At 45.4% G+C, this 23,947-nt stretch overlaps 2 protein-coding genes across 3 annotated transcripts in view; one reads left to right on the top strand and one right to left on the bottom strand.

Moving 5' to 3' along the window:
- The window catches only part of PPAT (phosphoribosyl pyrophosphate amidotransferase), a gene marked incomplete in the record, with an annotated part of 1,466,229 nt that overhangs the window by 182,282 nt on the left and 1,260,000 nt on the right, over positions 1–23,947 (top strand).
- The window catches only part of PAICS (phosphoribosylaminoimidazole carboxylase and phosphoribosylaminoimidazolesuccinocarboxamide synthase), a 1,039,115-nt gene that overhangs the window by 819,477 nt on the left and 195,691 nt on the right, over positions 1–23,947 (bottom strand). The window lies entirely within an intron of this gene.

Below are 23,947 nucleotides of genomic sequence, written 5' to 3'. Positions count from 1 at the left end.
TGTCACATTTGTGTTATATGGTTAGATTAAGTAAACCTTTACAAATTAAAAACTTAGAGGTGTAGACGAATTTGGGTTGTGTCCAGCATGGTTGCATGTTTTCTAACTTTGCAGAAGTGCTGATGAAGCTTGAATGATGCATTTTAATGCACACCACAGCAAACAGACTTTGGGAGGCATTTTTGGCTTGCAGTGTAGAAAAGTGCAGTGATACTAGCCCTTGTAATATCTTTAGTAAGCTTATTTGCAAAGTGGTTGTCAGTCAGGAGAACCTCTGAGTTATGTTTGACAGAGCCCTTTGAAACTTAAAAATCTCACTCATTGTAGTGGTATGTAATCCATATATGGTACTGTCAGCTGTGACTATTTTATACTAATATGATGACAGATGTGGAATTGTTTAATTAGTAGCTTAGTAGAATTGCAAAAAGCAGTTGTGATGCCCCACCAGTGGACCAGTAATCAAGGAGCCTCAGTCCTCACCACTGGCAACAGTGGGGGACGTACAATGGGAGGATGACAAGTACACACACAGTATTTCCAGATTCATCTCTCTACATCAAGTAAAATTTAACTTGAGAGCACACAAGAGACCACAGTCAGTCCAGGGGTGGTTTCTCCCTCTTTCTCCAGCTCCCCAATAAGACTCCCCACTGGAACAGCTGTAGAGTTGAAATCTCAGCTGAGTGGCCAAGCCAATACCTCCAGCACCCTCTCTGCCCAACCAGTATTTCGTGTCCCTGCCCAAGTAGCTGAATCACTTACTTTTTGAGGTTTGATTTACACACACACACACACACACACACACACACACACACACCTGGGAAAGGCTGGCACAAGTTTACCAGCTATGCCCCTTTTAGCCCAGACTATAAGGTAGTTATTACTGCCACCAGCCTTATCCTTATCAGCTACTTTAAGGCCCTTAATAAAGGGTGTCCAATCTTACTGTGTAATGTTAATACAAATGGTTGTTTGACCAAGAGCAAGGCTTTTAGGAGTGGCCTACACAGTGTCACCAAATAAATATGCAAGTACTCTCAGAACTTAAATATTTTTACATAGATCAGCCACAATGAAAGGTCTAACTATATTTTAATAAGAGAACAAGACAATATTCAGTATATGTTTACAGTGACTGAGTTCAAAATCACAGAAGATATTTAAAACATTGCAGGACAGTCTCAAATAAATAAAGAAAAATATCTAAACTAAGCTTTTCTATATTCCTGATTATATCCAAGAGAATTGTACTGTTCCCTAGAAACTTACTTCATCAGAGCAAGACAGATGTGTGGTGAATGGTTCATGTCAGGTCCAAGATGGAATACAGAATGCGGTCTCACTCTCTCTCTCTAGGAGACTTTTCAAATGAATATCTCAAATATTACTGCTGGGTTAGCTTGCAGAATTATATAATTTCTTGTCATCTGACTGTATCACAGGTGAAACCCCCACTGCTGGAAGGTAGCAGTATTTAGCATCTACCTGTGAAAAATACATAGACCTCAGATCTTTGGCAGATGCTGTAAGTCATAAAACAATTAGATCCCTCCACATTTCAAGCCTAGTAATGATTTCACCTTAAAGACGATACAGAAAACTCCCTAGTATAGACATTATGTCTCTAGCTGCCATAAAGTAATTTAACTTCAGCTATTTTTCTGAAATTTTACTAGACTGAGGTTAACCTCCTGTATCCCAGTTTCCACTATTAAAATATATACATTTAAACGGCTTCAATAGTGCATGTACATTTCTGTTCTTTTCCAGTAGGGCACACTGTGGTTACATTTTAAGCACTCTGCAAAAACCTTTTCAGCACACTTCTGTACCAGTTTGATATACACATAACATACAGTTCTAATACAGTTGTAACACAAACATCTTATGTAAATACAGTTGTAGCACAAGCATCTTGTTTAAATCATGTTGATATTCACAAATGACATAATTATTTACAAAATTCCAGCTAGCTGTGCTGGCAATACCTCCTTTGTCACAGCAGTTATAGAACTTCACACAAAAAGCTTGGGTGCCTGATTTGATTTAAAATAAAAGATGCTGGTAACTTGGGAAAGCCTTCATCTCTCCTATTTCAGCATGTTTGATAGCATCCTTGATGCTGGAGGGTCAGACATGGAGAGTATATCAAGTGGCCGTTTGCCATCTTTCTTCAGGATGGTGTTTAGTTCTGTACCTGGAGGGTTCTGGTGGAGACCAGGGTACTAGTGCTTTGAGCTTCTGCGTGTGGTGGTGTGAGTAGGTAGACATTTAAAAGTCCTGTAAAAATGTGTACCCCAGCAATGGTTGTATTGCACATGCTTGTGCTTTAGCACAAGATCCTTTTCACCAGCAGTGTGGACTCTCTTCAGTGTTTTACATGCCTTTTGCATGTCATTACCCCCTGGCAAGTACTTTGTTTACTCTCTCTCATCAAGATTGTGGGTGACAGGGAGCCTAGTAAGTTACGCTGGGTTCATACCTACTTGCTAACACTAAAGGGGACTCTATGGTCAGACCTGCCATCTTTAGCAGAGAATGGAGGTGCTGCAGACCATATGCACCTCTGTATTGTTGGGAGTGGATGCCATGCTTCTAAGTGTGAGACTGTATTACTTATTTATTTATTTGTTAACTAGGTAGGTGCACCAGTCAGTGAACCCTTTATGGCAAAAACCTTTGTCAGAAAGACACAGATAACCAATATAATGCAGCCATTTGACAGCAGAGTTTGGGAAGTGATAAGAAACTGTTTTTTTTGTTTGTTTGTTTAAATCTGTTTAACCAGGTAATCCCACTGGAAAAAGTTTTCCTTTTCAGTGGTGACCATGGAGCTTTGTATTGTCAACTGACTTGTTCAGAATTGCACAGTAGGTAAATGAAAGTATAAAGAAGCAAACAAACCCTGTACTCCTCGACTACAAGAAGTAATGGAGGGAATCAAATCCTACAGATGACTACAGGAAGCAGCTCAATACAGCTGAGAGTCTTTACCCTCTATGCTAACTTCCCAACAAGTACCCGCAGAAAACTGGGTCTATATTAGAAGAACGAAAACCCTAAACCGCGAATGCTCACATGAGTGAAAATGACGGGAAACGAAAGTGGGATTGCGGGGTTGTGTACAGTGAGGAGTGGGATATTTTGCCCTTTCATCACTGTAGTGCAACCTTGGAGTTAGAATAGCAACTTTGACCACCTGCATTTTCGCTCATGTGAGCGCTCGTGGTTTAGGGTTTTCGTTCTTCTAATATAGACCCCAGAAAACCCACAAAGATGTGGGGAGAACATACAAACTCCATAGAGACTTTAACCAGAGGTCCAGTTTTTAACCATAAGCCTTGCAGTTGTGAGATGTTGATCTTGCTACTTGAGTCATCTTAGTCCACATGTGTGTCTCACTCAAAGGTTTTCTGGCACCTTCATGCTCCCTGATTAGCTGTAAGGTGAGAAGAGTTTCCTTCACTGCTTTTATGGAAATAGCAAGTGCATTGTTGCTGTGAATGTCTACCTTGCTGAAATTTCTTAACAGCCTCTTTTTTGGTGGTGGTGGTGGTGGGGGTGGATCAACTCACTAAGCAGTTACTTTGCTATATCCATTCAGCAAATTGGAATATAGCTCATTGGTGGTGGTAGAGTACACATAAGCAGTGACTGAGTATAGAAAGCTAAGTGTGTGGTTTAGAGGCAAAATATGTATGTATTTGTTCATTTAATTTCACCAATTGTTTTATATAATTTTAGATCATAAGGGGAGCCCAAGTCTGTCCTAGCAGCCAGTGATTTAGTGGGCATAAGTCAGGCACTAGGTCTGGATGGAAGTAGCACAAGAGTACACTCACACACCTAAGAACAGTCTTACAGTATTGTCAATTCACATGTTTGCATTTTTGGGACAAGAGAGCCTACTGAAGATCCACATGGCCACAGGGAGATGTGCAGACTCTGCACCGAAGGTACCCCAGCCAGGAACTACGACAGGAGAACCAAGCATTGTAAGATTGCAGTGGTGACTGATGCATAGCATGACTAAGTTCATAAATTTGAATTGAGAATTTAGAATGTGTAATGTATCTGAAGACTTGCAGGTATATTTCATAGCTGTTGTTTTGCCTTTTAATGTTGTAAATGTACATAATATTTTTCAGTGGTTTTAATCCCAGTTGTAATATTTTTCTTCTAGTACTGCTTGAGAAATTTATATTACCCATTTTATGTTGTACTGAACTAAAACTTGCAAATTTTCTAGCTGGCTTCTTTCTAAGAACCATGTCATGGAACGTATTTTCTCCTGTCTCAAACAGCAACCCACACCCTCCACAGCATTATGTACAGTGGAGTTCCTGCAGCAGAATGACAGGATGTCTTGTCCCGTTTTACCCTGTTATTGTCACTCATGCAGTCCAGATTTCACCCTATAAATGAACCATTACAAAATTCCCATGTTCAGCACATTTAAAAAAAAAGTTTTTCTGTAGTTGCTTCACTGTCCATGACCTAGAACACATATCATGCTGTAGAAACTTGTAGGATGTGCCAGCACTACAGACAGACTACCTGAAGGAGGCATGGTTAGAAACTTGGATTACACTTCACTCTCTGAGGTTTGAGCTGGTGTTTATCTGTACATGACCAAGAATGAAATCAGAGAGGTGCTGCCCCACCACCTGCCATCTTGGGGGAGGCATTGCTCCTCTTCTGCTTCAGCACGAGTGGCTTGTCAGCCACTTTACATGGAGCAGACTCTTGAGTGTCAGGGGCACATTTTTAAGGCTGAACTTGGGTTCACAAGATCTTACTTTACTGAACCCCACCCCCAGAGTTGGTACTGTTTAGTTTGCAAGGGTTGAGCTGGCTTCTTACAGGCTGTCCCACAGCTGATGCACCTTCAGTTGCTCCTGTGGTACTGTGTAGAGCTTGTTTTTGTGGGAGACAATCAAATGGGCAAGGGGGCACACCATGTATCATTAGTGCCTGATGATGTCATTGGGCCTTGCACTGTTCTCGCCACCTATCTCCATGTGTGGTGTGTGCTTTCACTTAAACATGGTCATGTGCTGAGGTATGTTAAGACAGAACCCAATATTTTTTCACCTTGCTAGGAAAGGTGCATGTCTGCTAGTTTTGGGTCATTTCTCTCCTTTTTAGAATGTCTTGTAGGATGCTATATTTGCACCCAGAAGAAGTTGGGCCTACTGCCATCAGTAAGTTGGACACTGTTTATAAGCACCTGTTGTGTGTTAACGCCACTATCACCAAGCATCTGAAGCCTGACGTCTACCCTAGCATTTGACTAAGTTAAAATTATCTTAAATCCAAAGATTTGAATGCATTTGGCAAAAGGTCATTTACTTTTGTGCTTGTGAGCCTAAAGACCCACAGCTATCTGTCTTTCAGCTATTGCATTAATAATACTGCCTGACAGCTCATGTCATAGTCATACAACTGTACTTTCTGAATGCAGATCTAATGTCAGGATGATCTGAGAGAAGTTTTTTTTTTTTAATTTGACTTTTATCATTTAGATTCTATGCAGGTCACTGTACTTTTGGCAGCACTGATACACTAGACAAGACTGCATCAGCAGGTACTTGTCTGTACAGGATGGCATGGTTCTTACGGCAACAGGTGTTGGAAGTGTAAGACTGCCATACACATGGTCCTCGGTTCAAATACAGAGTATTCCATACAATTTCTATTTAAGTGTAATTTGGACGGTTGGATGGAAAACCATAAATTCACCTCAAGAGTTCCACCCGTATCCCTCTTAGATAGGGGTAATAGGTCCTGATTCAGTGTCTGCAAGAAGACACTCTTGGGAACAAGGGTTAACTTGACTAGGCTTGTAAGGGCCCTGCGGCCATTAGCCTAGTAACCTCCTTTGATCCAATGATAGTTGAGGATTTCCTCTCATTAAAAAAGTCTGACAGCCTTTTTTGGATGTGCTTTATAAGTAAGGAGTTCTTTTAGGAGAACGCACAACAGTCTGTATCTGTAAACTGGTTTCCCCACAGAATTTGCATCTAGTAGTCAAGAATGGTCCAAAGCTATCTGAGAAGCCAGCTTCTTGGTATCCTTCCCAAGGAAAGGCTCAGAAGGGTAGGCAACTGGTTGCTTACTGTCCTTAACAATGCATCTCATGACAGCCACAGTTGTCCCATCCTAAGAAAGAACACACACAAATATAAGGATGAAGAAGTGGGAACTCTCAAGACAGGCAGGTACTGTCTTCAGAGAAAGATTCCACCCTGAACTGTCCTACTTTGGTAATCTGTTCCATTCCTCCAACATGAGGATTTCTCCATAAGAAATAGAGAAGGCTACCTGAGCAAGAGTCCTATATTTGTTGCCTCATCTGATCCCATCAATGATGAATATCTAAGCTTCTCAGCTGGCTTAAGAGCTTTCTTCTTAACTACCAGTTGCAGTTTCCAGGATAAGCCAGTTATCTGGGTTTGCCCAGTTTAGAGAACAGGCATCTAGGATGTGAGTCTTGAATGGAGCAGCGGAGGTCACTTTCCAGAGCTACTTCATCAGTCCCCCATTAAAGAAATTTCTGACAGGTCACCTGGTGTCAGAGGAGCTTTTGATGCAGTTTACTATTTGCTTGAAAAATACCACAATGTAAGGAAACTGTTTTACTTGCACCTGCACCTTTGCATCGATGTGTAGCTACATGATGTTAAGTTGTCAATCTTGCCTTCATTCTTGCTGGATGGGTTCGGCTCCGACTCGGCCACTTACTAAAGCTCGAGAGCTTATTTTACCGGCTCGAGGCAACCCTATATCCCATGATGCTAAGTGATAACTCCCCAGATCTCGTTTGCCGCTTTCGCTTGCGAGGTGCGTATTTTTACTGGCTCCTGGTAAGTCTTTAAATATATAGTGTTCAGTCACCCTTTTTGGTTAAATTTTCACTCAGTTGTTTTTCAGTAGTTGGCAACTACCTCTAATTCTATTCCTGTTTATACCTTCCCTTTTTATCCCTTATATCCCCTCCCCTCCACTCTTAGGTTAGGCCTTAAGCCTGCCTCTTTCCTATTTTTTTCTTAGGGATCCTGTGGAGTGTTTTGGTGTGTCAGTATCCTAATTAATATTTTTATTGGTTTTTATAGTTTTTGAGTGTTGTGTGTGTGTGTGTTTCTTTTTCCTTTTGTGATCCCTTGACACTGTTCTGTCGAAGGAGCCAAATGAAACTCGTGGTGTGCGACTCGTGCTGTCAGAAAATGTCTCTGAAAGACTGTCATACTTCTTGTGTTTACTGCCTGGGACCCCTGCACCTGCAGGACTCTTGTTCTGTGTGTCATGCATTCAGTCCAAGAGTCCTGCAGGAGCGCAGGAACAAACTTATACTGAGGGGCTTGTTAAAGCCCGAGGACTCCCACGACGGTCTGCGTCGGGGAGGCCTTCGAAACTAGTAAAACCGTCGGCTCCAAGTACTAAGCCTTCGGCTGCTGGCTCTTCGTCTGTGCCTAGATTGGCTCCGGCTGGAGCCGATCCCTCTGAGTCACAGGTTTCGGTCTTGGCACCACTCGGTGCCGATACCTCTGAGTCCATGCATTCACTGTCGGCTCCGATTGAAGCCGACGTGTCCTCGGCTCCTTTGGCTCCATCCATATCTAAGAAGAGGTCAAGATCCCCTTCATTGGAGTCCATTCATTCGGCTCCGAGATCTCCCCTGCTCTCGGAGCGGAGCCATCGGAGCCGATCTTCTTGGTCATCCAGGCTCTCCGATCACGACCTTGAGAGAGTGGTAAGTAGACTATTAAAGTCTCAGGCATTGGCCCAGATGATCTGTAGCCCGTCTCATCAGACGGTAGCTATTACGACTCCACCTATCTTTCCTCCTTCGTCTCTCCCTCAGAGTTCGGAGCCGGAGCTCCTCAGAGCCGTGACTGTTGTGGCGTCGGAGCCAATACCTCCCCCTTCGGCTCCTTCATCTTCCGCTCCGATCTCCTCCTTGATGCCTTCATTGGACGGATCCGGGCGCCTGGTCTCTCTAGTCAGCTCCGAGGGGGCGAGTGGCATCGGACGATTGTCCAACCCCGTTCTCCCTCTCAGAGCGTCGGCGCTGGTGAGCTCGGCCCCGACATTGGCCTCGGAGCCTTCCCTATCGGTGCGGCCTGGGGTTCCTACCTCTTCGGAGTGAGGGCCCTCTGGCCTTTCTGATAGGGGAGCCTTCGAGGTGATGAGGTGATGAGGAGTGTACTAGCCCCAGGGCATAGTCAATGGTCAGCTCCATCAGCTCCTCCCACTACAGCGCCTGCTGATGTCTCTTCCCACTCTCTTGCTCCCGGACCCAGAGATCCAATGTCTCAGGTTTCCCCACTGGGAATTTCTTCCTCTTCCGAGGCTTCTCCTGACCTGTCAGCAAAGCCTCCGCGTAAGAGGACATGTAAGAGGAAGCATGTGGACTCCCCTGAGTCCATTACATCTGACACCGACTTGGATGAGTCAGAGGAATCCCAAAGTCCCCCTCTGAGGATGTCTCTTTCTCAGACATCCTAGAAATCCTAAAGCAGAGGTGGAACTGGTCTTCCCTTAATCCTTCCGAGGACGAGTCGGTGTACCTGGAGGCTTTTGGTTCTCGACCCTCCACCTCCTGGGTGTCTCCGCCTTTTGACCCCCTTATGGAAGTAGTGGCTCGGAAGTCGTGGTCGGCCCCAGATTCGGTGGAACCCACCCCTCGGAGGCCATCTAAATTCATCACAGCACCAGTTGATAAACAATTCCTAACAAAAGGTGTACCGGCAGATGCCATGGTGGTGGCTGCAGCCACCAAGAAGGAAGTAGCTGATCCTTCAATACCTATCCATCCTCCTAATAAGGATTCTAGGACCATGGATAGGTACGGTAAGCGGATGTTTTCTTCAGCGACCTTTGCCATGCGGTCGCTGAATTACTTGTGTCACTTCACCCGCCTTCAGAGAGATATTCTCAAAGAGCTGGGAGAAGTCTTGCAGGATCAATCAGCTGCTGGGTCCCGGGATAAAATAAACTCACAGCTTGGAACCCTGAACTCGATTGGTAACTCCTCCATGCGTCTAATTTCATATGCAGCCGATGGAGCGAGTAGGGCCGCAGGCACAGGAGTGGCCTTAAGGCGTCATGCCTGGATGCAGCTGTGTAATTTCGCGGACCCTTTCAAGGTGTCCTTCACAAATTCCCCTTTTGATGGTTTGGCTTTGTTCGGACCTCAAGTGAAAGACACCTTGACCAGATGCAAACAAGATGGCAAGACTCTTTCTGCCGTAGGTGTCCGTTTCTCCACCCCTTCAAGACCATACTTTAAGGGTCAGAAGGGTGGGAAAATGTGGTTCTGCAAATCTCAAGGAGTCACGCCTGACGCAAGAGGTCAGTTTACCCCCAGAGGCAGAGGGGGTAACAATAACAGATGCAGCCCTAGCGGCAGAGGGGGGTCCGCAGATCCAGGGTAGCAGGGAGCCTCTCTGACAAACCCTTCCAGCATCCCTGAGATGTTGCCCGATTGTCCACCTTCGGAGGCAGTCGGGGGAGGATTGTCGCTGTACCCAATAGCCTGGCTTTCCCTTACTCAAGACAAATGGGTACAGTCGATCATATCAGAGGGTTACAAAATTCCCTTTATTCAAACCCCAATTCAGCAAAAGGGAACCCTTCCAGACGTTCCACCCGGTCTAAGGGAACTAGCAGTATCAGAGATATCAAAACTACTAGCAAAAAGAGCAATCCAGCCAGTCCCAGCAGACCAACTAGGATCCGGAATCTACTCGAGGTTCTTTTTGGTACCGAAAAAGACAGGGGAATGGAGACCAATATTAGATCTCAGCAAACTAAACAAGTTTGTAAAGAGAACAAGATTCCGGATGGTCACGCTACAGTCCATTCTACCCTTTCTGGGCAAGGACAATTGGATGTGCTCCGTGGACCTTCAGGATGCGTACTATGACATCAAAATTCACAGGCGCTCCAGAAGGTTTCTCCGCTTTCGGCTGGGGACCAGTCACTACCAATTCAGAGCCCTGCCCTTTGGTCTCACTACAGCCCCCAGGCTCACCTGAGATGGCAAGGATTCCAGGAGTTTCCATATCTAGATGACTAGCTCCTCACCGCCACCACCAGGCATCAACTTCTCCAAGCCAGAGCTTCCACCATTCACATTTGCAGAGGGCTAGGAATCTCTATAAATTTCGAAAAGTCTGCCTTGTCGCCTTGTCAGTCTATTACCTTTATAGGCGCCAACTTGAACACCGTACGACTTTCAGCAAAGTTAACAGATCAAAGGGTCTTACATATTCAAAACCATGTCCATGTTCTTCTTCAGAGCGACAAAATTCAGGCCAGGTATGTCCTGAAAGTATTGGGTCTTATGGCGGCCGTCATAACACTTCTTCCCCTTGCACGTTTTTACATGCGTCTTCTACAGTGGATGCTTTTCGCCCAATGGTCCTTTGAGCAACTCCCCATGCACCACAAGATCATGATAACTCCAACTTGCAAAAGTCATCTGTCCTGGTGGATATTGTCCCCTCAAGTCCATCAAGGCAGACCCTTTGTTCCTCCTCCCCCGGTCGCCACGGTGACATCGGACGCCTCCCTAATCGGATGGGGGGGGGCATTTTCAGGGCAGGATGGTCCATGGCACTTGGCAACCTTTCGAACGCCACCTGCACATAAATGTCCTAGAGATGAGAGCAGTGCTTTTAACGTTGCAAACCCTCCACAACTCTCTTCCCGTAGGAACTATTGCAATCCAAACGGACAATATGTCCGTAGTGTGGTATATCAACAAGCAAGGCGGAACCAAGTCCTATCCTCTGTGTCGAGAGGCACTCAGACTTTGGCAATCTCCTCTCAGCGGTTTCTGATAGCAACGCATATCCCCGGGAAGTCCAACATCATAGCGGACAGGTTGAGCAGAGCTATACTCATGCCACACGAGTGGTCTCTCAAACAATCTGTGGCGGAAGAGATTTTTCAGAAGTGGGGCCTTCCTTGCGATCTTTTTGCTACACCCCAAAACAGCAAATGCCCCGACTTCTTCACCCTCTTCCCCCTTCCAGGCCATCCCCTCAGAGACGCTCTAGTCCAAGATTGGCCTCGGGGACTTCTCTATGCCTTTCCTCTAATCCCACAAGTAATTCAGAAAGCAACCGCCTTGAGAGCCAAGTTGATTCTCATTGCCCCTTTTTGGCCTCGACAGATATGGATGTTCTTCATCTCACATTGCTGCAGTCTTTACATATGGGTAATCCGCTGTCCTCGGTCGGCCCGAATACCAAAGTATTAGGCTGACGTCGGTCATGGGCACTCAGATCTGACATCAGAGCATCAGGGTATTAAAGCGCATGACCGACGTCATATCCTCAGTCTTTTTTGCCGCATGGTCCGATGCAGAAGCAGCGTTTGCAAGTGCCGTTCGGCGTTCTGAAATTTTCGTATTCTGAGTTTCAGACCGAATCCAAGTTGGGCTAAGTACCCCGTTGGGGAATATTTTTGTTTTTTCTTGCCTCAGTTAATTCCGGATGTCAGAAAAAGTGAATAATTGTATTTCTTGTGGGAAACCGATACCGCATAGGGATTACCACTCTCTTTGTATTCCTTGTTTGGGACCTGAGCACGACGTAGTCGGGTGTCGCTTTTGTGCTAGGTTTAATAAGCGCACCATTAAACGTAGGTTAGATTGTGCTAGGCTTGTCTTCGGTAAGCGGTGTAATTATAATATGCCGTCGGATCCTCCGACGCCCGCTACCGGGAAGAAGCGCAAAGACAAATCTTTAAAGTCCAGACAAGATGAGTCGTCCGTTCCGGATGCCGGCTCTTTAGAAACTACGGTGGAATCTGTGGATCCAGCCGAGGTTTCAGTTGAGTCTCAGGGGGAGGCTTTAATTTTGCAGGATGTGGCCTCTCAGGAGTCAGGTCAGGCTGAGGGGGCCTCTCAGGTTGCTGTTCTCCCTTCCTTGCCTAAGGTGGTTAGGCCTTCTCCTTCTGTTTCTAAGGCTCCTTCTAAAGGCAGGCCTGGTTTGCCTTCCACGGGTGTCAGTCCTAGTTCTGCAGGTTCTGTGCCTAAAAAACACATGCTTAAAATGGCAGAAGATTTAATTTCTTTAATCAGAGGTTCTATGCCCCCTCCTGATAAGAGGCCTAGGGTGGAGCCAGAGGTGCAAAGTTTAGAGCAGGCTTCAGATTACTCAGAGTCTTCGGCTGAAGACATTCAGGATTTTCCTCCTTATTCTGATTCAGACGCAGAGGATTCCACTTCCTCTGCTTCTCCTCCAGAGGATTTTTCTTTTTCAGAAACCCTGCATTCCATGAGGGAACATTTTAAATGGGAAGGTCAGGATTTCTCAGATTCCCGAAAGAGGCTTAGGGAATTTTTGTTTTTACCACAACATAGGCCCTTGGCTATACCTCCTGTTTTGGATGTTGTTCAAGACGTTTTCTCCGAGGCTTCCCTTAATCCAGACTCTCTGCCTCCTGCGCCAGTTAAGCCAGACAGGTATTACAGAGTAGCTGAGGCTCATAAATATCTGTATAAGAGTCCAAGGGCTGACCCAGAAACTATTAGCCAGGGACCTAAGGGTGTCAGGGCTTCTGTTGTAAAGAATCCAGTTCCTATTGATAAAGATGCTAGAGCTTTGGATAGATGGGGTAAGAAAGTGTATACCTCTTCCACTTTAGCAATGAGGGCTTTGAATTGCCAGTTTCATATGTTGAAGTATCAGAATTTTCTTCTTACTCAACTAAAATCTAAAGTGGATGCTTTGGCAGAGGGCATAGAGTGTAAAGAATTACAGGATTTGGTACATGCCTCTGAACAGGTGGGTAAGCATTCTTTGCAGTGTAGTTTTGATGCGTTACGGGCTTCTTCCAGGGTGGCTGCCACTGGTTCAGTTATTCGCAGGCACGCCTGGCTTAAGGATCAGAATTTGTCAGAGCATGTTAAAACTAGAATTTTGGATGCTCCTTTGCAGTCTGAAGTTTTGTTTGGTTCTCCTGTGGAATCTGTCTTGAAGAAAATGGAAGACAAGGCTAAGTCTATGCAGACTGTTAAAGATTTTTTGCAGGTGCAGGCTCCTAAGTTTAGCAGGAATTGGCCTACTAAGGGATGGGCTTATCCTTCTTCTGATTCACAGTCTAGGGGTAGATCTAGACGTGGTAGGGGCAGAGCTCAGAGTACTTTCAGGCCTAGGACGTGGAGTTCACCTGCACAATCTACAGGTGAGGGCAGGGGCCAGTCCTTTCGTAAACAGGCCCAATGACCTGCATTTTCAGCTGCCAGATTCTTCCTGTCTGGCAGCTCCTTTGGGAGGAAAGTTGGCACTCTTCAAGCAAAACTGGCTTTTAGTCACCCAGGACAAATGGGTGTTGGACATTATAGACTGAGGCTACAAGTTTTATTTCCATACATTGCCTCCTTTCAAAGGCATGCCAGACGTTCCTCCTCAGCAAAGGGTAGAGGCTCACAAGCAGATTTCTTTACTTCTTCAAATGGGGCTATACAGCAGGTCCCTCTGTCAGAAGTGGGCCTAGGATTTTATTCTCGCCTGTTTCTAGTACCAAAGAAAGGAAACACTTGGAGACCGATTTTGGATTTATCTATTCTCAACACATACCTAGACATTCCAAAATTCAAAATGTTGACGTTGCAACAACTTCTACCTCTGTTGGGCAAAGATCACTGGATGGTAACTCTGGATCTCAAAGAGGCTTATCTTCATGTTCCTATCAGGCCCAGTTGCAGGAGGTACCTGCGTTTTCGGGCTGGGACTTTACATTATCAGTTCTCTGCATTGCCCTTTGGCTTATCTACTGCGCCCAGGGTGTTCACAAAGGTTCTGGCTCCAGTGATAGCCTTCTTACGGTTAAAAGGAATACAGATTTATCCTTATTTGGACGATTGCCTGATTCTTGCTCAAGACAAGTACAAACTTCATCATCTACAGTATGTGATGGCAGTGTTAAGGTGCCTAGGGTATTCTGTGAACGAAACAAAGTCCAGTCTAGTACCCTCTCAGGAAATGTGCTTTCTGGGTGTGAGACTGAATACAGCTTCCCAGATGGCCTTTTTGACCCCGGACAAGCAAAAGAACCTTACTCTTTACTTCTATCAATTGTCTCTACGGTCCAGGCTGACTGCAAGGACAGTCCTTCAAGCCTTGGGGTTCATGGCATCTTGTATTCTGGTGCTTCCCAATGCCAAACTGCATATGAGGAAGCTACAATGGTATCCCAAAATGTATGGACACAACACTGCCAAGATCTGGACACTGTCATTCAAATAATACCTTGCATTCAAAAGGAATTTTTGTGGTGGGCTCAGGAATGTCACCTAAACAAGGGACTCTCTGTGACCCGACCAGAGGCGAGTCAGATTTTAACGACAGATGCCTCGGACAAGGCTTGGGGAGCACACCTCAATGGAAAATGGGTGCAAGACACGTGGCCTGCCAGACTTCAACATTTACATATCAACTTGAAGGAGATGTTAGCAGTCCAATTTGCATTAATGGCTTTCAAGGATTTACTTCACCCAGGGCAAGTGTTGATTCTAACAGACAACACAACTGTCATGTGGTACATCAACAAGCAAGGGGGAACCCATTCGTAGACTCTTTGCAGGCAAGCAATGATTTTGTGGGAGACTGCTCTCAGTTTACACCTCAATCTTCAGGCAAGATTTCTACCAGGAGCACAGAACTCCTTAGCAGATGTTTTGAGCAGACAGATAGTGGATCCCCACGAGTGGAAATTGGATCCTCATGTATTTCGAAAATTGACAGTGATATGGGGAACTCCAGACATAGATCTGTTCGCTTCTCCACTAAATTTCCAGTTGCCAAAGTTTTGCACAAAAATGTTTCATCCCACAGCTTGGAAAGTGGATGCTCTATCATTCAGTTGGAGCAATCTTCACGTCTATGCCTTTCCGCCTCTGCCTCTCCTCCCCAGGGTACTCTTGAAGGTCAGACAAGACAAGCCCTCCATGATACTAATAGCTCCAGATTGGCCTCGACAGCACTGGTACCCTCTGCTGAGGAGTTTAGTATGGGAGCCTCCATGGCCTTTGCCTTGGATTCCGCACCTTTTGTCACAGGAGGGCAATCATTTCCTCAATGTCAGGATTCAGTCCCTGCATCTAACAGCCTGGCGTATTCTGTTCTAGAACCTGGAGGGTCGCAGCTTCCACAACAAGTTTTGAATGTTATTTTGGAGGCCAGAAGGCCTAGTACAAGGAAAGTTTATGCTGATAAATGGAGGAGATTTTTAATTTGGAGCAAAACAAAGGGCTTTGATGTTTCCAGGCCTGATTTAAGTGTTTCTCTTCAATATCTTACAGAATTATTAGACAAAGGTTTGTCTTTCTCCTCTATAAAAGTTCATGCTGCAGCCATTTCTGCTCACTATGACTGTGACCCTCCATTATTCTCTCATCCTTTGTTTAAGCAATTTCTTAGAGGGGCAAAGAACATAAGACCTCCACGTAGAGCTCCTACTCCTGCCTGGGATCTCAATTTTGTGTTGGAAAAACTTACTTTACCTCCTTTTGAACCTGCAGCTTCTGCTGAGTTAAAGTTTTTGTCTTGGAAGACTGCTTTTTTGTTGGCCATTACGTCTGCTAGAAGGGTTTCTGAATTACAGGCTCTTATGGCAGTTGAACCCTTCCTAATTTTTCATAAGGATAGGGTATCTCTGCGTACTAATCCTACTTTTATGCCTAAAGTGGTTTCAAATGTGGCCTTGAACCAATCAATTCATTTGCCTACTTTTTATGCAGATCCCCAAAATAAAGGGGAGAAAATTTTGCACACTTTGGATATTCACAGGCAGTTGCATTATTATTTGAGCAGGACTAAAGGGTTCAGACAGTCTCAGCAGTTGTTTGTTTCTTTTGCTTTGGGTTCTCAGGGGAAATCTGTTTCAAAACAAACTATTTCTAAGTGGATTGGCTTTTGTATTGCTTTTTGTTATTCTCATCATGGTAAGAAGATTCCGGCTGGAATCAGACCTCACTCCACTAGGGCTGCTGCCACTTCTACAGCTTTTTTAAGGGGAGTAGCTACTAAAGACATTTTGGAAGCAGCTACTTGGAGTTCAGTGCATACTTTTTCTAAACATTACCACCTTCCTCTTTATTCCCAATCTAGGGCTGGATTTGCCACTGCAATCTTACAGGGCATTTTGGCAGCTCCCAATGCTTTATGATTTTGCCAGCCTCCCTTTACCTCTGCTTTGGGATTCTACCCATATGTAAGGACTGCAGCAATGTGAGATGAAGAACATAGTACAGTTTTGTACCTACCATAAATGTAGATGTTCAAGATCCACATTGCTGCAGTCCAATTACCCTCCCTCCTTCCCTCTGTAGTTTGGAATGGTTGTATGGTTTGGGTGGTAGCTGTTATTTGTACATGCCTTTTGGGAAGTATTCTATTTTTGGCTGTGGCCTTTCTTTTTAGGGCCTTCTGACATCTGGGGCAAGAAAAGACTGAGGATATGACGTCGGTCATGCGCTTTAATACCCTGATGCTCTGATGTCAGATCTGAGCGCCCATGACCGACGTCAGCCTAATACTTTGGTATTCGGGCCGACCGAGGACAGCGGATTACCCATATGTAAGGACTGCAGCAATGTGGATCTTCGAACATCTACATTTATGGTAGGTACAAAACTGTACTTTTCCGTTCCTACATCGTTATCTTTTGGTACAGCCTTGGCATCTGGACCCAGCTCCAGATCTGTTGACCCATCAGTCGGGGCAGCTGCACCAATCCCTACATTCTCTCAACCTCACTGCTTGGTTGCTCCACTTCCGTCCTTAGCCAGGCTTCCTATGATTTCTAATCCCGTCTGGGATATCATAGTAGCTTCCCTTATATCTTCCACCAGAAGGATTTACACTAGTAAATGGAAACGTTTCTCCTTCTGGGCAAAGGCAAGGAATATAGATCTTTTTACTGCCCCAATTCATTCGGTCTTAGACTTCCTGGCCGAAATTTTTCATTCAGGGTCTTCTGCCTCTACAGTAAAGGTTCAGTTGGCAGCCATATCGAATTTTCATACAGGCTTATCGGACCACAACATCACGTCCAATAAGCTTTGCAAAGCTTTCCTTAAAGGTATATATTTACTTAAGCCTCCGATCAAAGACCCTCCACCTCAGTGGGATCTTAATTTAGTCTTAACATCCTTGATTCTTCCCCCCTTTGAACCTGCGGTCTCCTGTTCATTGAAATTTCTTTCCTGGAAGACACTCTTCCTAGTTGCCATTACTTCTGCTAGGAGAGTATCTGAGCTTCACGCCCTCTGCATTCGTCCTCTCTACTTAATCTTCCCTAAAGACAGAGTTTCTCTAAGGACTAATCCATCCTTCTTACCCAAGGTGGCTTCACAGACAAATTTAAATCAATCAATTGATCTCCCAGTTTTTTTCCCAAACTATACTAATAGAGCGGAGCAAAAGCTACATTATCTAGATGTTCACCACCAGCTCCGATACTATTTGGACAGAACCAAACAAATAAGGAAGTCTGATCAACTGTTTTTATCGTACGCAGAAAATAAGAAAGGCCTTCCTGTTTCTAAGGTGACCCTATCTAGGTGTCTGTCTTCTGTGATTACATCTATTTATCAACTCAGAGGCAGGGGATTAACTTCTAAGCCAAAAGCCCATTCAACTGGAGCACTAGCTACATCTACAGCTTTTCAAGCTAGACTACCAATAGACACTATCTGTGCGGCAGCCACATGGGCCTCTCCTCATACCTTTGTTTCGCATTACAAATTGGGCATGGCCTCCAGGGACAGAGCAACATTTGGTTCCACCATTCTTAAGAGTCTGTTCCAATGAGCCACCCAGGATGAAGGTGATAGGGACGCGGTCCCATCCAGCAAGAATGAAGGCGAGATTGACAACTTAACATTGAGAAGTTATGTACCTACCATAACGTTCCATGTTAGTTGTCTTCTCACGCCTTCTTTCTTGCGTCCCACCCACCATCCCCCTAGCCTGGACAGACCGAGAAGATCTTCTCTTCCTTGAAGGGTCCTTATTTTCCCTTGTTCACCATCTAGGTGTCCTAGGATATATATAGTGTAGATAATGATCTTTGGGGGGTTTTATCCCTCTTCCTCCTCCTTCCAGTTGGAGGATTTTGTTTTATTGGCCTATGCTAGATTTTTCAGCTTCCAAACGAGATCTGGGGAGTTATCGCCTAGCATCATGGGATATAGGGTTGCCTCGAGCCGGTAAAATAAGCTCTCGAGCTTTAGTAAGTGGCCGAGTCGGAGCCGAGGATCGGCTCCGAACCCATCCAGCAAGAAAGAAGGCGAGAGAAGACAAATAACATGGAACGTTATGGTAGGTACATAACTTCTCAATTTCTTCTACCCCATGTCTTTTACACCTTTAGCTGTGCCAGGTGTGTCCCTGCAGGCAAGGTCAGATGTATCCATGTTTATGGTCTGTTCCATCTGTGGTACACCATTGTAGGTCTTTGTCTTTCTTTTTGTAAACAAGAAAGACACTCCCAATGGAAGCTTCTTTCTTTTCGGCTTTTCCTGGTTAGGGGTCGCCACAGCGGAACTCCGGTCCACTAATGATTGGCAATAGATTTTTATAGTGCCGAGTTGCCAGCCCGACGCCCAACCTTCAGCGAAGGCATGCCCATTCACGCATGTCTTTCGGAGGCCACTCTACCACGGGGAGGACATGCAGACTCCACACAGAAGGCACTCCAGCCGAGAATCAAACCTCTTGCTGTGAGGCAACAACGCTGCCACTGTACCACCGTGGCTTTGTTTTTTGGTAAAGTTGGAGTTTCCCACAAAAAAATGCTTTCCTGATGACATCACGGACCTCTGAAAATTATAGAAAGTCCAATTAACCACATTTTAACAGACAAGTCAGATAATGATAAAAAATTGATTAATATAAAAGACAAGTTGTGAAAAAAATACATACCCAGTTTCACAGTCAGTTGGAAAGGGTGCTACAAAACAGAGTGAAGATTGCTTGCTTTTGCAGCAAAAAAAAAAAACTAAATAGTGGTGTGAGCAGCTCCTGCTTTTAAGCAGTGTCTAGGGCATAGGTTGTAGGAAATCCTGTGAAAGCTTTGGAACCTGGACTAGAAAAAGCAGGCATCTGCTTTCAGCTAAGGGATTTACTGCAACTCCACTGAAATCTGATACAGCAGAAAATGTCTGGCCATTCAGTGGCCTTTTTAAGGAACCTTTTATACATTTTTTGGCACTAAACTTTCTGTGATGCTCCTTCCGATATTTAGTGCTGGACTTCCTTTGCATAATTTTAATTTTGGTCATCAAGGGTAGAGCAGCTTGAATACTTCCTCGTTTGCACTGGAAACATCCTCCTGTAAATTTACTTTTTATTTACAAAGGAGTTACGGTAAAGCCGCAGTGGTGCAGCAGTAGCGTTGTCGCCTCACAGCAAGTGTTTCTCCCATTCAGTTCTCGGCTGGAGCGCCTTCTGTGTGGAGTCTGCATGTCCTCCCCGTGGTTGGGTGGCATCCGAAAGACATGCATGAATGGGCGTGCCTTCATTGAAGGTTTGGCGTCGAGCTGGCAACTCGGCACCGTAAAAAAAAAATCTACTGCCAATCCTTAGCAGACCAGAGTTACGCTGTGGTGACCCCTAACCGGGAAAAGCTGGAAGAAGATTTACACAGGAGTTATGCTGGATTTTTTTTTCTTAAGGCATCACATTTCTGGTACTACATCTTAGTGGAAATGTGATCTGTGAAGCTTGGTTTTATGATTTCTTACATGATTGAAGAGGCAAAGTGAAATTGTTGTGGTGTTCTGCTTCTACATATTAGCTAGGATAACAGAGTGGGCATGTTTGTCTTTTACAGTGGACTGTTAATCTTCTGTGTTGATGTACCAGGTTAAAAATAAAGCACCGAGCTTCTAGTGAGTTTCATCCTGAAGGTTTGATTTACTGGTTCCATCTGCATAATTTGTGACTAAGTCACTTGACAGAAGACTGCTCCCTGAGCTCATTCTACAGCATATAGGAATGGAGCTCTGACCATGATCCAGCTAACCTGGATTTGGTACTAGATAAGTGATGGAGGAATCTGCCAAGGAGGAGGTAGAGTGAGGAGACATAGCCTGCTCGACGTCCCTAGGAGGGAGGTCGAGCGAGATGTGTTACTAGGAGGATAATTTTATAATGAATGACCAGTGAACATTGGTGACATAGCTGGAGCCATGCAGTATAAGAGGAAATGTGGGGATGCCTGAAGGGGCTGATCACTCAGTGAAGTTGGGTATTGGCTCTATAATGCACCCATTGCACACCTCTTCCCTTCCGCAAGTAGTTGTACTGCAGGCAGGGGACATTGGAGCAAAGCAAAAGTCCTGTGTAGAATGTCTGCAGCTCTCCTGGCTTCTGCCTAGTACAGAACGAATAGAGTCAAAGTGAATTAGAAGTTATGTACCTACCATAACGTTCCATGTTAGTTGTCTTCTCTCGCCTTCTTTCTTGCTGGATGGGTTCGGAGCCGATCCCCGGCTCCGACTCGGCACTTGCTTAGCTTGAGAACTCCTTTTACCAGCTCGAGGCAACCCTATATCCCATGATGCAAGGCGGGACTACCTCAGATCTCATTTGGTAGCTAACCTACCCTGCTAAGGACTAACCTAATATATTTAGGAAACCCAAGTTCATAATAAAGAATCCTCTAATGAAGGCTCAGGAGGAAACAACCTGATAGGAACTCTTCAAGATCTGTCCAGGCCAGGGGGAAGGAGGGAGGGACGCAAGAAAGAAAGCGAGAGAAGACAACTAACATGGAACGTTATGGTAGGTACATAACTTCTAAATGTTAAGTTGTCAATCTCGCCTTCATTCTTGCTGGATGGGACCGCGTCCCTAGCACCTGTATCCCGGGTGGCTCAATGGAACAGACTCTTGAGAACTGTGGAACCAAAACTGGCCCTGTCTCTGGAGGCCAAATCTAACTTGTAATGAGAGACAAAGGTATGAGGAGTGGCCCAAGTAGCTGCTGCACAAATGGTATCAATGGGTAGTCTATCCTGAAAGGCTGCAGAAGTGGATAGACTCCTGGTTGAGTGTGCTTTCGGTTTAGAAGGTAGTTGCTTGCCTCTGAGAGAGTACACATAAGAAATGGTGGAAGACAACCATCTGGATAAGGTCACTTTAGACACTGGGAGACCTTTCATGTTTTCTGCATAGGAGACGAATAATTGGTCCGATTTCCTGAATTGTTTCGTTCTATGCAAATAGTACCTGAGCTGACGATGGACATCCAAAAAATGAAGCTTTTGTTCAGCTCTGTCAGAATAGTTTGGGAAAAAAACTGGTAGATCTATGGATTGATTAATATTGGTTTGAGACACAACTTTGGGGAGAAAGGACGGGTTCGTTCTTAAGGATACCCTGTCCTTGTGAAAAACCAAGTAAGGGGAACGGATGCAGAGAGCTTGAATCTCAGAAACCCTTCTTGCTGAAGTGACAGCCAGTAAAAATATAGTTTTCCAGGTCAATAATTTCAAAGAACATGAAGCAGACGGTTTGAAGGGAGGTAACATCAAGGATGCCAACATTAAATTTAGATCCCATTGTGGAGGAGGATGCTTTATCGGCGGCTTTAGGAGAAAAACTCCTCTCAGAAAGGCCTTGCATAGTCTATGAGACATAATGTTATGATCATGCAAGCCAACATGATACTTGGAAATAGCAGCCATTTGAACTTTTACTGTAGATGAAGAAGATCCTGACTGAAAAACCTCAGCCAGGAAATCTAAAACAGAATGCACAGGAGCAGTAAAGGGATCAATATTCCTGGAATTTGCCCAAATGGAAAAACGTCGCCACTTGCTAGCATAAACGGTTCTGGTGGATGACTTTAAAGAATCCACTAAGATGTCTCTGACCGAATCAGAGATCATAGGAAGCCTGGCTAGGGAAGGAAGTGGAGCAACCAAGCAGTGAGGTTGAGAGAATGAATGGCCCGGTGCTGTTGACCCGACTGGTGGATCAAGAGATCCGGAACTGGGTCCAGATGCCAGGGCTGCACCAGGAGGTGACGATGCAGAGACGGAAACCAAATTTGTCGAGGCCAGTAAGGGGCAATGAGAATCAACTTGGCCCTCAAAACGGTGGCTTTCTGAATGACTTGTGGAATCAAGGGAAAGGGAGGAAAAGCGCAGAAGTCCCCGGGCCAATCCTGAGTTAGAGAGTCTCTCAGGGGTTGGCCTGGTAGGGGAAAGAGGGTGAAAAAATCGGGGCACTTGTTGTTTTGGGGTGTAGCAAAAAGATTGCAACAAGGTGTGCCCCACTTCAGAAAAATCTGGTCCACTACAGATTGATTGAGAGACCACTCGTGAGGCATGAGAATGGATCTGCTCAGCCTGTCCGCCAAGAGGTTGGACCTGCCGGGGATGTGCGTTGCTATCAGAAACCGATGAGAGGAGATTGCCCATTGCCAAAGTCTGAGAGCTTCTCGACACAACGGATAGGACCTGGTGCCACCCTGCTTGTTGATGTACCAGACCACGGACATGTTGTCCGTTTGTACTGCAATAGTCCCTATGGGAAGAAAGTCGTTGAGGGCTTGCAACGTTAAAAGCACCGCTCTCATCTCCAGGACATTTATGTGCAGATGGTATTCTATGGGTTGCCACGTCCCGTGGACCATCCTGCCCTGATAATGCCCCCCCCACCCGATCAGAGAGGCATCCGTAGTAACTGTGGCAACCGGAGGAGGGGGAACAAAAGGTCGGCCCTGATGAAGAGGAAGATATCCACCAATTCAGATGAGTCCTGCACGATTGTGTGACTAAGATTTCGTGCCTCATCGGAAGACTGTGGAACGACCACTGAGTGAATAACATCCACTGCAGAAGACGCATGTGGAAGCGAGCCAGTGGTAGAAGAACAATGGCCGCAGCCATAAGACCTAGAACCTTTAGTATCAGCCTGGCTTTGACTTTGCTGCTCTGCAATAAAATCCGAACGTATTTTTAGATGTCCAGAATTCTTTGATCTGTTAGTCTGGCTAACATTTTGACGGTGTTTAATTCTGCCTATAAAGGTGATAGATTGGCAAGGCCGCAGAGAAGATTTTTCGAAATTCACTGAAATTCCCAAACTCCTGCATAGCTGCAGAGTGTAGTCTCTGGTCTGAAGAAGCTGACACCTGGTGGTGGCGGAGAGGAGCCAGTCGTCTAAATAAGGAAACACCTGGAATCCTTGACGTCTCAGATGAGCTGTGACCACTGCTATACATTTGGTAAACACTCTGGGGGCTGAAGTGAGGCCAAAGGGCAGGGCTCTGAATTGGTAATGACTGGTCCCTAGCCGAAGCGGAGAAACCTTCTGGAGCGCCTGTGAATCTTTATGTGATAGTACATGTCCTGAAGGTCTATAGAGCACATCCAGTTGTCCTTGCCCAGAAAGGGCAGAATGGACTGAAGCGTGACCATCCGGAATCTTGCCTTCTTGACAAATCTGTTTAGACTGCTCAGGTCTAATATTGGTCTCCAATCTCCCGTCCTTTTGGGGACCAAAAAGAATCTCGAGTAGACGCCGGATCCTACTTGGTCTGCCGGAACAGTCTGGACGGCTCTTTTTTCTAGGAGCTTTGAAACCTCCTGTTCTGCCAAATCCCTTTGACCGGGTGAGATGTCTGGAAGGGATTGATGAGGTACGGGATACCTTTCGAAGGGGATTTTGTAACCCTCAGATATGATCAACTGTACCCACATATCTTGTGAAAGGGAATGCCAGGCTACTGGGTACAGCGAAATCCTTCCCCCGACTGCCTCCAAGGGTGGACAGTCGGGCAACACCTCAGGGGTGCTGAAAGGGCTTCTCAGGAAGAGACTCCCTGTTGCTCTGGTTCTGAGGACCCCCCTGCCTCTAGGGCGGCGTCTATTATTGTTACCCCCTCTGCCTCTGGGGGTAAACTGACCATG

The sequence above is a fragment of the Protopterus annectens genome, chromosome 2.part1, assembly GCF_019279795.1.
Source record: "Protopterus annectens isolate FY-2018-M chromosome 2.part1, PAN1.0, whole genome shotgun sequence".
NCBI lineage: Eukaryota > Metazoa > Chordata > Ceratodontiformes > Protopteridae > Protopterus > Protopterus annectens.
Note: the sequence above shows the minus strand (reverse complement) of the source record. Positions and strands in the feature narration are given on the sequence as shown.